We start from the raw sequence: 12,077 nt of genomic DNA, 5'->3' as shown, positions 1-12,077 counted from the left end.
TGCCTTATTTCAATATATTACAGAAAACGGTATGGAGGCACACAATATGATAAATCCAAAATACACTATGGGAAGAAATAAATGACATCTTAAATATGATGATGAGAAATTCTTCTGCTTGTGGTAAACAAGTTCTGCCTCTCAAAATCAGATGCGCCTCATTAAAAAAAATATATATATATGGTATTCATTATCACCAAATGTGTCATTTCAGTTAATTTTAGAGTGCAGACAAGAGGTTTGACATAATATATTATTTTAACAGAGTCTGTTCCCAGGAAAGAGTGTGTTGTGAGAGAGTACTTCATGCATTTGCTTGGTGTGCTGACCTAATTTTACTAGGTAAGTGATTTGAATAGGGGTCATTCAAAAGTGTTAAACTTAACACATTTGTAAACAAGTGGTGAGAAAAAGCGTGTCTCCTACAGTCATCCTTCTGTCATATACACCTAAAATAGAACCGTCCTGGGTCTGGATGTGTGGGGGCTTAGAGACCCTAATGTGTTTATAAATCAGCTCCGTATTGGCCTTGCATATCTTTGGCAAAGTAAATGGTTTCTGGAACCTCTATTGTGTTGGTGTTCTGAACAAAACTGAAGGTATCATATGGTTATTAGCATTGGACAGCATGTTCTCAGTAGACCATTATTCGGTAGCTCATGTATTCCTAAAATAATTTAGGGAGATCAAATTTGGAAAGGTTAAGATAAAAAAAAAAAAAAAAGAATAGATTTCCGCTACAGAGTAATTGTAATATATTAGCAAAAATGTTCCCATGCATTACAAGAGATGAATATAAAATGAGTGTGTGTGCGTGTCTGTGCCATGGTAAAAAGAGAAGTGCATATTGGAACAGTGGTGATGAGAGAATGGCATCTACTGGCACTACTGTACATTTCCCGAATGTTGCCACCATATTACTTTTATGTCAACCCCTGCTACTACGTGTGCATGAGGACTAAAAGGCTTTGCATGGCTGTCATAGAAGTGTCATCATTTCAGCTCCTATTTAATTCACCAAGACAAAACTAAATCTTTAGGGTACTGTTTAGGCACAAGTAACATTTCTAAATGTTCCTTGTAATATCTTTACTTTTTGAGTTTATTTTGTTCTACTACTTTTGAACAAAACATAAATTTACAAAATATAAAATTTACATTGGGAAAGCCTTGTAGTGGCTTCTGACATTAAAATGTAATTTCTATATTTAAAAAAACTCCAGTTCTCACTATCTGTAGTTAAACAGCTGAGGCACATGATGCCAGTTTTAGATTGAATGACTGGTTTCAGGAAGGTTACTAAATGTGTCCATAATTGCATACACAAACCAACAGGAATTCCATGCAAGCATTGGCAAATGTTATATGCGTGTTGCAAGTCGAAGTGGTACATGTACAGAAAGGGGGAAATGTTTCAGCAGGTGACATGCAATCCCTATTCAATGCCAAATTGCTCGAATACAATGGTTTATGTTAACGGGGAACATGCATATTCGTAGTTTATGCATTAGGAGTTCTTATGATAAAGTCTACTTGAAAACATACAGTACATAGTTTCTAGCGCTGTAGGCCAGGAGGTAGAGTTTTTACATGTGATCAGATTGCTCTGCCATACTTTTTGGTGAGATTTCATGCCCTCATTTTATATTCTTCCTCTAGTGACGAATTGTACAGCAGACAGTGCAGTCAGCATGCCTGCTCAAAGACTGACAGAACAGTCATCCAGATACAGACCAGAAGTTTTATTCGCCGCCAGATACCTTTTGGTGTTAGGCCCCTTTTACACAAGCAGACCGATCGGATCTGCCTGTCAGGTTTCAGGTGGACCAAATCGGACCCTCCAGTCTCCTCTATGGAGCTGCACGTGTCACCGGATATTCAATCATCTCTGCTTAAAACAGACGGATGGGGATCCGTTCCTCATCCATATGGCGGATCGGATAGCAGTCGGATGTAAATCCATTACATCTGACAGCCCACAGAGGAGAAAAAAAAGAATGTCTGGAAAAAGAATGCCGGCAACTCAATTACTGTGTCTGCATAAGAGGAACGGACACACACTAGCCATCCACCTCCTCAGCAGGGGCTAGCGGAAAGATTCCCTGCTGAGTAGGCAGACTCCAACGAAGACTGTCCCATGCGGAAGGGGCCCCAAACTAAAAAGGCAAACTTTTTTAGTTTTGGATAAAGATGAGAGGGATTAGAACCCTTCTCAGGGTTTTATTACGGTCTGTGCCCCCCCCCCCCCCCGTTAGGGAGATTCACCCCCTTTATTACCATTGCCTATGGTCATCATCAAAAGTGAAAAAAATTCCAAATTTTTGGTTGTTCCCAGAACAGTAATAAAGGGGATATCTTTCAATGGGGGCCCTAGTTCTGCTGTTCCTGTACTGACTCCGCCTCCTGAAAGTCTTCCTCTCAACACATCTGGAATGCATGACACAGTAGTGCCTACGCATAGGAAGTGAATACGTGTTACAGAATTCAATGGAGTAAATGTGTGGGGATCATCACAAAGTAAGTTTACAAACTTCAATATCGTTCAGATTAATAGGAATAGGCTTGGAATAATTAAAATGCAATGTTGAACTGCATATATAATTTTACATTTTGACCATAGATACACAATCTTTGAGAAATGCAGAAAGACTTAACTGGAGCACTGTGCAACTTTAAATGTGGCTGTAAACCTAGTTACACCACTTGCACCTACAGGTAAGCCTATAATAAGGCTTACCTGTAGGTACTTTAAATCTCCTAAACCTGCACGGTTTAGGAGATATTTACCATATACGCTTGCGCTGGCGTAGTTGGCGCATGCGCACTCAAGAAATGGGCCATTCGTGCAGTTTCTTCAGCAGCCGTGCCACTACCGGTGACCCCGATATGCGTGGGAGTGACATCATCGTGGCAACGGCCAATCACAGTGCAGGAGCCCGCGGACCTGTGCAACAGCTTAGATCTAAGGTAAGTATTTCATATATGTGATGCATACAAGCTCATTATGCCTTTGTCTTACAGGGTATGCTTTTTTCCGGTTTACAACCACTTTAAGCTGATGTTTTGTATTTTTTACCAAACATTTACAGAAGCGTGGCCTATGCGTTTTGTGGACAGTTCTGCTTCGTCAGGGCCTTCAAAGTAGCACAACAGCACATCATATGAATTCTATAGATAAAATATTAATGAATAATACATAAGTTGCATGATTTACATAGACAAGAATAATGAGTGGTACTTAAGTATATTAATACATTTGTTACATATCATTAATATCATATAATAAATATTTTTTAATAAAATCTATATATTGTGCTGTCAAACGTTTGATATATAGACACAGATTATACTTGTTAGTGTACAGTGGTGTTTCTCATGTGGAGGATTAGCCAAAAAAGGTCAGTCAGATAGTGCTAACTGTCTAGGTACAATGATCAAATGTTTCCCCAAATACACATGTATCCTCACTCATCCGCAAACTATGATCAGAGGACCACCGAGCCCACGAAGAGGAACTGTCCGCAAAACGTGTAGGCCACACTTCTGTAAATGTTTGGGACCAGCACACCCTGAACTCCTATTAAATGACTGTTATGTATCTTAAATTAGATTTTTAGAATAAAGTGTGTCTACTTTTCTATAATTATAGAACTGTATCCTACTTTATTTATATTACTCTGGGGCACAATTAAAGTCCCACCCCGTTCTACATTTTTTTGAAACGTAGTCGCATATCTTCCAGGGATGGTGCCTCCAAAGGGGTATTTGTTGTTCACCTCAGCCCCTACATGTGAATCATTCACTGCTGTAAATACATTTGAGTTTGAGCTTTGTAAACAAAAGATCAGGTGATAGGCTGGGCCATTCTAGCAGCTTTATTTTCTTTATTTTAAACGAATTGAGAGTTTCCTTGGCTTTGTTTATGGGATCATTGTCTTGCTGGAATGTCCACCCTTGTTTCATCTTCACCATCCTGGTAGATGGCAGCAGATTTTTATCGAGAACGTCTTGGTACATTTTTTCAGTCTTTCTTCTTTTAACAATATGAGGTTTGCCAGTCCCATGTGCTGAAAAACAGCCCCAGACCATGATGTTCCCATCTCCAAACTTCACTGTTGGTATGGGGGGATTTTGGGGACATTTGCAGTGCCATTTGACCTCCAAACATATATTATGGCATCCAAAGTGTTAAATTTAGTCTCATCTATCCAGACTATATTTTCCCAGGATTGTCAAAATTTTGTGCAGCAAACTTTAAATGAGCTTCAATATGCTTTTTCTTCAGCAAAGGAGTCTTGGGTGGTAAGCGTGCATAAAGGAAATAGCGGTTGAATGCATTACTTATTGTTTTCTTTGAAATAACTGAACCTGCTAATTCCACATCTTTCTGAAGATCTCCACAAGTAGTCATTGGCTCTTGGACAACTCTGATGATTCTTTTCACTCCTCTGTCAGAAATCTTGTGAAGAGCACATGATCATGGCCAGTTTATATTGAAATTATGTGCTTTACAATTCTGGATTATGGCCCCAACAGTAGAGGTCGAGCGATACGGGTTTTTCTGTGGCCGATGCAGATATGTAGAAATCGCGGCGGCCGATGGCCTATATATGATTCCGATTTTTTTGGGCCGATATGTTAGGCCGATTTTTTATTTTTTTTTCCCCCTTCATCTCATAAAATCTAACAATCAGACACCTTTCACACTGGGGCGTTTTTGAGGTGCTTTTGGGCTAAAAATAGCACCTGTAAAAGTGCCTGCAAAACGGCTCCCCTGCAGTCTGTGTGGAAGCCCCGAGTGCTTTCACACTGAGGAGATGCCCTGGCAGGACGTTATAAAAAAAAAAAAAAAAAAAAAAAAAGTACTGCAAGCAGCATCTTTGGAGCGGTGTATAGCACTCCTGCCCATTGAAATGAATGGGCACCGCTGCCGAAGCGCCTACAATGCGATTTGGCAGTGGCGCTTCACGGGCACATTTAACCCCTCCCTCGGCCGCTAGCTGGATTATAAGTGCCCTGCTAGCAGCCGAATAGCGCCGCTAAAATGATGGTAAAGCGCCACTAAAACTAGCAGCGTTTTACCGTCAACATCTGCCAGCGCCAGTGTGAAAGCAGCCTTAAGTTATAAATGATACAGAAAATTTCTTACATTTAAACATTTATTAAACAAAACAAACCTCCAATCAGTTCACTTGTATGTATAATTTAGATAAAAAAAACAAACAAAAAAAAAAAACTATGTATTAAATACACAAAAACAGGTAATCAAAACTTTTGGATGAAAAAAATTGGCTAACTTTACTGTTTTTTTTTTTGTTTGTTTTTTATCATTAGTGTATTTTTTCCAAAAAAATTGCGTTTGAAAGACCGCTGCGCAAATACCGTGTGACATAAAATATTGCAACAACCGCTATTTTATTCCCTAGGGTCTCTGCTAAAAAATATTTTCTAGCAGAAAATACAGGATTTTTACTTGTAAGCATCAAGTGTCAGAAAAGATTTAGTCTTTAAATGGTTAAACTGAGAACTCTACACACAGAGCTCAGCTCATTGAAAACTATAAACATTGTATCTCTTTGCTCTTTTCTCGTCAGACTGCCCAGAGAGGAGACAAGTTGTTCCACTGCAGTCTTCAGGCAACTTGCATTGACTTTTATTACAGAGGTCATTTGAAAGTCGCGCTGAAGATATAATCAGCCTTTTTTAACAGCACAATCGGCCCATGCCGATTAATTAAAAAATGGCAAATATCGGCCGATATATCGGTCAACCTCTACCAAACAGTGCTCACTGAAACATTCAGAAGTTTAGAAATCCTTCTGTAACCAATGCCATTGGTATGTTTTGAAACAATAAGGTTGCAAATGTCTTGAGAGCGCTTTGATTTAATCCATCATGAGATGTTTCTTGTGTGACACCTCGGTAATGAGACACTTTTTTTAGGCCACCAGTTGAGACTGAACCAGCTGATATTAATTTATACTGACAAGGGGCAGGATTGACTTCCAATTACTGATAGATTTCAGCTGGTGTCTTGGCTTTCCATGGCTTTTTGCATCTCCCTTTCTTCATGTGTTCAAAATATGTCATGCCATTATATTACACATAACTCAATTTCTGAACGTATTTGTTTTGGTTTCTTTGAATGTATGGATTGCATGGGTTTTCAATCGGGTACAATTTTGCAAAATTGGCCCTTTGGAATACTCGGTTTCCATTTTGGTTGATGGCAACTTGCAAAATGAAGACAGAACTTCCCCGGAGAGGACTTAAAATGGGTTCTGGACACAATATGGCCCTCTGCGCGACATAACCCAAAATCTAGAAAGACTAAAGCAGTGGGACTGCACACGTGGGTGAAAGGTATACCCAAATGGCTATCATTGCAATATTGGACTAAGGGAGCAATAGAGGAAAGGGGCCCATCCCATTTGATGATCACGTCATCAATATATCTGCCAAAGTATATTATCTGTGCAGTAAAGGGTTTACCTCTCCAGATGCATGACTCCTCCCACCAGCCCATGGTGAAAAGCGCCCATAGCGGTGCCATGCACCTGGAGATATTAACCCCCCAAATATTTGAAATAATTGTGCTCCATACAAAATTGTGTACTAACTATCCAGGATGAACTAAGCCCATTTATGGTGAAAGTGAGATTCTTGTGCTAAAAAATGTCCAACTGCAGTAAGTTACAACTGTGTGAGGGATTGATGTGAAGTGATATCAAGGAAAAGCCAGATATAGGAGTCCTCCCATGTGTAATTGGAAAGAGTCTCCAACAGATGGGAGGAATCTCGCATGCATGAGGGTAAGGACCGGACTATGGGTTGGAGGAAGAAATCAATATACTGGGAGAGGCCACTAGGGAGGCTATCCATACCGCAAAAATGGGTTTCTCCCAAGGGGGCGAATGGGGTCTCTGCTGATCTGGTGCCCTTTCTTTCCTTTTGCATGTTCATGAGGTATTCCTAGACCATGCAGAGGAGCTTTCGGGGACTGCTGGTGTTGGACACTGGTGAAATGTATATCCAGCTAATTTACCTTTACCATCTCATATCTCCTATGGACTTTGAATTTTCCTATTAGTTATTTGCTTTCTGCATTTCAGTGGAGCACTGATTAACTTGCCAAGTTCAGCTTGGGTCTTTGTACGTAAAATAATTTCTGCATATAAATGTACATGTCAAAATGTCCCATCGATAACAAAATGTTTTAGATGCTGCTTGTGGCTTCCTGCCACAGATAAACATAAAACGTGACCAAGGTCCAATTTGCAGAACAAACCATGCTACAACCGTTGTGCTAAAACTAAACTAGCACAGATAACCACAGCTCTTTACAGTGGTCTTCATAGCATGCAAAAAAGCTTGCAAAAAAAAAAAAGAACAAAAGCGCTCTCGCTCTGAATGTTTAGGTCCCTAGAATCAATACTGCAGCAATATTACAATTATTAAAGAATTTGTGTCAACAAAATATTAAACAGGCATTTAAAGTGTACCTATATGGGCAACACAGTGGCTAAGTGGTTAGCACTTCTAACTCTACCTCATAGCAGCAATAGGATCGCTGGTTAGAATCCCAACCACGGTACTATCTTAATGGAATTTGCATGTTCTCCCTGTGTAGGTTTCTTCCATGTACTCCGGTTTCCTCACACTCCAAAAAACATGCTGGTAGGTTAATTGGCTCCTGTCTAAATTGACCCGAATATATATATTGACTGAAGTGCTCTCATCTTTGCTGGATTTGTCCGACGATCGGAACATGCTGCAAAGGAGGGGGGAGAAGGGGGAGGGAGGAGGGAGAAGCAGCTACGCTCTCTGTGGGAGCCGACATCAATTAAGCAAGGAAAGGAAAGTGGGTGGATCCAGACTCCAGAGCCAGACCATTGTCGGTATTACACTGTATGAAAGTCCGTAGACCCTCCAACAGGTATTTAGCTCGATTTTAACAGAATGGGGGCACTTCTAAAGCCCCATACACACTATCAGTTTTTCTGCTGAGTTTTTCCTTCAGATTTACCAAAACCATATAATATGAGGTAAAACCTTAGAAGTTTCAATTTGTATGCAATCAGGCAGACCCTTCCACTACATGGTTTTGGTAAATCCGAAGGAAAAACTCAGCAGACAAACTGATAGTGTGTATGGGGTTTAAGAGGGCTGGAAGGATTTATAGATATCAGCAGCTCACACAATAGATGTAGCAATAAAAAAATAAAAAAAAAAGGAAGGAAACCCATACTTCTCTTTTAATCTATGTTTTACTTGTAAATTATTAGTGCAGGTTGCCACCGTCTGTCCCAGGTCTCAGACTGACTAATCATTGCAATCCAAGTAGGCTGGAAGTTTATCTAATAGACCTCTTTTTGCAGATCAGGCTATACACAGTGAAATAAGCAGGGGGTTAGAATCACAATGTTTACTATGGAACAACAAAACAACATTAGCAAATTAGTTTGTTAATGAAACCTTAATGGATTTAAACTGAAACTGCTAAATTTGCCAACTGCAGTCTGGGCATCTAGGCTTCAATGACCTCTGGCCACAAAGAGGTTAGACCCCTTTGACACTGAGGCACTTTCATGCTAAAAAAAAAGCATCTGAAAAGCTCCCGAAAATCCATTTCTATTAAAATCAATGAATGCTTTCACACAAAAAAAACGCCCCTCTCCACTAGAATGAATGGAAAGCTGTTCAAAAGCGCTCAGTGTTTTACTGGCAGTTTATAAGCACCTCAGTGTGAAAGGGGCCTTAAACACTTCCTGACCGGCGCACGCCGATGTACGTCGGCAGAATGGCACGGGCAGACATATTGGCATACAGGTACGTCCATTTCTATATGCCGCCCTGCCATCGCGTGTCCCGCGGACTCAATCGGCACTGGGATACCCGCGATCGTCTCACGGGGAAGGCTGAACGGGGAGATGCCGTTGTAAACAGCATCTACCCGTTCTGCCTAGCAACAAGTGACACTGATCTCTGCTCCATGTGATTGGAGCAGAGATCAGTGTTCACTAACACAAAGCCCAGCCCCCCACAGTTAGTAACACGCCCCTAGGAACACTTAACCCCTACACTGCCACCTCCTGGTTAACCTCTACACTGCCACCCCCTGGTTAACCCCTTCACTGCCAGTGTAATTTACACAGGAATCAGTGCATTTGTATAGCACCGATTGCTGTATAAATGACAATGGTCCCAAAAATTTGTCAAAAATGTCTGATGTGTCCATCATAATGTCGCAGTCACAATAAAAATCGCCGATCGCCGCCATTACTAGTAAAAAAAATTTATTATTAATAAAAATGTCATAAACTATCCCCTATTTTGTAAACGCCATAACTTTTGCGCAAACCATTCGCTTATTGCGGGGTTTTTTTTAACCAAAAATATGTAGAATTATACGTATCGGCCTAAACGAAGGCAACATTTTTTTTTTTTATATATATTTTTGGGGGATATTTATTATAACAAAAAGTAAAAAAAAAAAAAAACACAGAGGTGATTAAATACCACCAAAAGAAAGCTCTATTTGTGGGGAAAAAAGGGACGTCAATTTTGTTTGGGAGCCACATTGCACGACCGCGCAATTGTCAGTTAAAGCGACACAGTGCTGAATTGCAAAAATTGGTCTGGTCTTAAGCCAGCAAAATGGTTCGGTCTGAAAGTGGTTGTAAACCCTTACAAACCACTTTGACCTACAGGTAAGCCTAGATTAAGGTTTACCTGTAGGTCCAAGAAATATCTCCTAAACCTACACGGTTTAGGAGATATTTACTAAAAGACAGTCACTGCTGTCTATGGCACACAGCGTGCAGGCGCACTATCGCTGTTAGCAGCATGCCACTGCTAATGGCGATATGCCGTTGGGAGTGGCGGCTCCCGTGCACATGCGCGGGTGTGATGTCATCGCGGCTCTGGCACTGAGTGGCAGAGCAGCGATACCCGGAAGAAGATGGATGCTCCGTACTACAGGGGACAGCGGTGACATCGCTGGCTCCTGTGTCAGGTAAGTAACAGATAATGGGCTACTATGCGATGCATAGTAGTCCATTAGGCTTTACCTTTATCAGGGTTTACTTCCTCTTCAAAGTTCACATCAGCAATGTGCTTAAAGAGGAAGTAAGGCAAAAACATATTTTTTTTTTAAACTCATCCTGTAAGGCAAAGGCATAATGAGCTAGTATGCATAGCATACTAGCTCATTATGAATAACTTACCTGAGAACGAAGCCCCCCAAGCGGTCCTCCGTCTTCCTCTTCGCCACTGCCATGCATCCCGGATTCGCTGGAGCCACAATGACGTCACTCCCGCGCATGCGCACGGGAACCGACACTCGCAGCATATCGCTGCGGCCTGCCCAGTGCGCCTGCGCGCCGCTGTCTCCTAAACTGTATAGGTTTAGGAGATATTTCTTGGACCTACAGGTAAGCCTTAATCTAGGCTTACCTGTAGGTCAAAGTTGGTTGTAAGGGTTTACAACCACTTTAATATACTGTATAGAAAATTAAAATCTAAAAATCCTTTAAAGCTACTTTCACACTTTGGTGGGCGGGCATTGGCAGTAAAGAGTCGCTATTTTTAGCGGCGCTATTCCGAAGCTAGTAGGGCGGTTTAGACCCCCGCTAGCGGCCGAAAAAGGGTTACAATCGCCGTTGCTGCCCCATTGTTTTCAATGAGAAAGGGCGCTTTAGGAGCTGCAAAGATGCGGCTTGCAGAACATTTTTTACCGTCCTGCAAGTGCACCGCTCCAGTGTGAAAGCCCTCGACCTTATATGCTGGAGAGACAGGAGAGGCTCTTTACAAGCGCTTTGCAGGCGCTATTTTTAGCGCCGTATCCTCTGTAAAGCACCTCGGTGTGAAAGCAGCTTTTTACATTTTTTTTTCTTCCAGTGTTCCCACAGTATTTCCTAATTACTATTTGATCATGCTCTCTTGTTCCCTTGAATTAAGAAGCTGGGGAATATTTTGCAGTTGCAAAAGGTACTTGTCACTATTATATGCTTAAGCCCTTAACAAGGGGGAAAGAGTTCTTCATCATCTGTGTATAAATGCTTGCATCTGGAAAAATATCCTTAAAAGCGTTTTATTTTTTTGGGTTAACAGAGAGATCCTGTTCCCTTAAAGGATGTTATACAGGACAGTGCTTGTGCCCCCTCTATCACCTGAAATACCTGGCTGATCCTGCCTGGCTATACCCTCCCCTCTGTAAACTGACCACGATATATCAGGGCTGCTGAGCTCTGACACCATGGTCAGAGTACGTGCCTCTGTCATCCGCAGCCCTGCTTTCACGTGTCTGTGTCTCCTCTGTCCTCCTCCCCACTCTGCCTGCCTGTTCATACTAGTGCATGAGGGCTCAGCCACGCTCACTAGAGTTGTGAGCCAGAGAGAGAAGAGAGCTGTCAGCTGAGCTCCGGGAGCCACGATCGTATAGGTACAATTTTGCAGATTTTTTACATAACACAGGCACAGTGACACTTAATATGGTACAGAGAGAATGGGAGGATTTAGTAGTAGTGGGTTAACAACCACTTTAACTTGCAAAAGAACTGTTCTAGTGCAGCATTTTTTTTTGTTCATTCTACCAACCTTTCTGCTAGGCCAGTGGTTCTCAATTCCTGTCCTCGGGACACACTAATAGGTCAAGTATTACCTTGGGGAGATGCAGACTAGAATACGGCGATCACAGAGTAGCAAATTATATCGCCTGTGATGTATTTCAGTTATCCTGCAAACCTGGCCTGTTGGGTACTGAGGACAGGAGTTGAGAACCACTGTGCTAGGCCCTTTTAATGCCAAAATATAATGAATAAATGAAAACTCCTACACTAAACTGTCAGGCTAGTATTTTAGATAAATAGGACCACCTTTGCATTACAACATTCCTTAACCACTTCCATACCAGGTCTATTTTGGCACTCTTCTCCTACATGTAAAAATCATAATTTGTTTGCTAGAAAATTACTCAGAACCCACAAACATCATATATGTTGTTTTAGCAGACACCCTAGGGAATAAAATGGCGGTCGCTGAAACTTTATGTCGGACGATATTTGTGCAATAATTTC

General features: G+C 41.3%; 1 protein-coding gene across 1 annotated transcript in view; it reads right to left on the bottom strand.

The window, feature by feature from the left end:
- The window catches only part of ST3GAL6 (ST3 beta-galactoside alpha-2,3-sialyltransferase 6), a 253,034-nt gene that overhangs the window by 24,730 nt on the left and 216,227 nt on the right, over positions 1 to 12,077 (bottom strand). The gene's annotated exons all lie outside the window — the stretch shown is intronic.

This window comes from Lithobates pipiens, unplaced genomic scaffold, assembly GCF_037356315.1.
Source record: "Lithobates pipiens isolate NorthernLeopardFrog02 unplaced genomic scaffold, aLitPip1_a1.2 Scaffold_16, whole genome shotgun sequence".
Classification (NCBI taxonomy): Eukaryota; Metazoa; Chordata; class Amphibia; order Anura; family Ranidae; genus Lithobates; species Lithobates pipiens.
Note: the sequence above shows the minus strand (reverse complement) of the source record. Positions and strands in the feature narration are given on the sequence as shown.